We start from the raw sequence: 2,500 nt of genomic DNA, 5'->3' as shown, positions 1-2,500 counted from the left end.
GAACCAAACAAGAAAATGAAAACGGACAATTTTAATCCGATCACGTCTGCTACAGAGACATTACACTGAAATGACTCCGACATGTCCAACCGGACCACGACTTAGATAAAGAGAGTTTTACAGATAGAATATCAGACTTATCAAGCATGTCTACCATGCAAAATGGGGATAAGGGGAATAGATTGTACCAGTGTGGGCAGCATACTTGTAGTGCATCTTCCTCACCGCCCATTGTAACTGAAGAATCATTAACACATAGTGCTAATATTAAGGCGTACTGCTCATTTCATAATCAATATTGTTTTACCATGTGAATAGCACAGAGAGCAATAACATATATTTGATTATTTGACAATACTGTACTATGGAACAGTCCTAAGGCAGATGTCCCCTTTTTGGTAACTGGCAGCCTGAAACTGATTATGCACAAGGATTATAATTCAGTGCATTGTATATTTTCTTTCTCTTTTTTGTCTGTGCATAAATAGGTGCTTGATTGAGAGTTTTGCTTTAGTTACAATGCAATATTTGGAATGAAAACGGAGTTTATCTTCAGTAAACAAAACTGTATCAGGTCTTATTGTAGAAATACACAAATTCTGTGGGTTTTGAAGTAGTTGAGCTATGTACCTGTATGTCATCAAATAGAGTTTGAACTGTGTGGTTGCATTTTGAATATACACTGTAGGTTTTGCAATGTTTGTTTTGAAGTCTTTAGGCTTAACATATAACTGGTTGACACTAGAGGTTCATTCAAAAAACACACACACACACACACACACACACACACACACACACACACACACACACACACACACACACACACACACACACACACACACACACACACACACAAACACACACAAACACACACCCCTCTCTGCTGAATTTCTGAAATGCAGAAAATGCATTTTTTTTTTTTTTTTCTCTCTCTTATATTTTGAAGTGATTCCACTCAAGGTTCCTCCATATATTCTTAATGATGTATCACTGTAATTTGAACTCAATGGATTCTCCTAATTAGTAGTCTATTTCACTTGTTCAAACAGGTTCAGATGACATTTAAATATAGCTTCCAATTTATTGTATAAGAAGCTCAGCAGATAAAGAAGGTTAGAGTTTATATTGAAAAGAAAAAAAAAATTGTCCATGCATGAGTTTTTTATATATATCAAGTAAATTATACAAACATTCCACTATTATCCATTACCAAGTGGTCAGCCATTTAAATGTAGCTTTTTAGTCAGTGGAGATATATCAATGCATGTTGCATTACTCTATATTGTCGCCCAGGGTGACAACCAGGCATGATAACTTGTGACTTGTAACCTATTGAACTTGGAAGAAGTAATGACCTTTATTTCTGCTTGTTCTAGACACCATACCAAAAGTAATAGCGCCTTTCTTTCTCTCTCTCTTTTTTTTTCTCTTTTTTTTATTATCCCTGCCTAATCTGGCAAAAAAAAAAAAAAATTGGATTTACACCTATGTTGGTTAGTATTGATATACAATAGGAGATCAGAACCGAAACCCCACGACCAACAATCTTAAGTATCTTGTTATTAAATGCTCTATAGGAGTTTTGATATCTTTTCAGTATCTCCTCTTTACTATCGTTAACTGTGCATCCCCCAAGCAATATAGCGAAAGGCATGTTTTTGTACTGTCTTCATTATGCCAGAATTCCCTGTCTTAAATCAACTGACTATACAGCTTGGCTTTTATATACTATAATGTTTTTTCCCTTTTTCTGCCCTCATAAAAAAAAATATATATATAAAAAAGAAAAAAAAAAGAATGCCTCCTGTCAGTATACATTCATGCAAAACAGGATTTTTTTACTTGATCTTCCCAGTTATAACCTGACATTTCTCTGACCACAATCTGTAGATAAAAAAAAAAAAAAAAAGATTTTAACATTATGGGAACATATTGAAATAAACCAAAGCCAGGACCTATTTAAACAAACGATTTACCTACTACTAAAAGGTTATAGAAGACATACCCAGTGTTGTGTATTTGGTGAAAACTGGATTTGTAACCAATACATTTCATTTCAGTCCTGTGTACGTGGAGACCACTCATATTTTTTCTTCTTTTTCCCTTTTTTTTCTTAGATAGTTTTAGTTACAGTTACCAGCAGGTCTGGGTTTAGAATATAAATAACAAATAGTAATAATAATAAAAAGCAAAGAAAAAAATAATTAATTCTTAAGAGACAAGCAGATGATGATGATAGGATGGATTAACAATGAGAATATTGACTTAAGATTAGTATTAGGTAATTAAGGCATGGTGAAATCATAGGTAGAAGAGAAAACGAACCAATCACAGCTCATGAGAAAGTTCAGTACTAGGACTGTCAACGCAGCCTCTCCTTAGGAGCTTTAAGCATTAAGAAGAATCAATAGTTCCATTACTTAATATAGCAGTCAGGAATTACTAATGTGCTTGACGACAAAAGTCTTTGTTGTTGTAGTTTCTAGGCTGTTCTGCCGAC

General features: G+C 34.1%; 1 protein-coding gene across 1 annotated transcript in view; it reads left to right on the top strand.

Moving 5' to 3' along the window:
• LOC125047900 (F-box/LRR-repeat protein 16-like) overlaps positions 1 to 661 on the top strand; it is a 5,876-nt gene extending 5,215 nt beyond the window's left edge. Inside the window, exon 4 of the mRNA XM_047646446.1 lies at positions 1 to 661. This exon is cut by the window's left edge and continues 834 nt beyond it. The gene's annotated coding sequence lies outside the window, so the exon portion shown is untranslated.
• Positions 662 to 2,500: the final 1,839 nt, after the last annotated feature.

This window comes from Penaeus chinensis, chromosome 42 (assembly GCF_019202785.1).
Source record: "Penaeus chinensis breed Huanghai No. 1 chromosome 42, ASM1920278v2, whole genome shotgun sequence".
Classification (NCBI taxonomy): domain Eukaryota; kingdom Metazoa; phylum Arthropoda; class Malacostraca; order Decapoda; family Penaeidae; genus Penaeus; species Penaeus chinensis.
The sequence above is the reverse complement of the archived record's forward strand: the minus strand, read 5'-3'. Positions and strand labels throughout refer to the sequence as shown.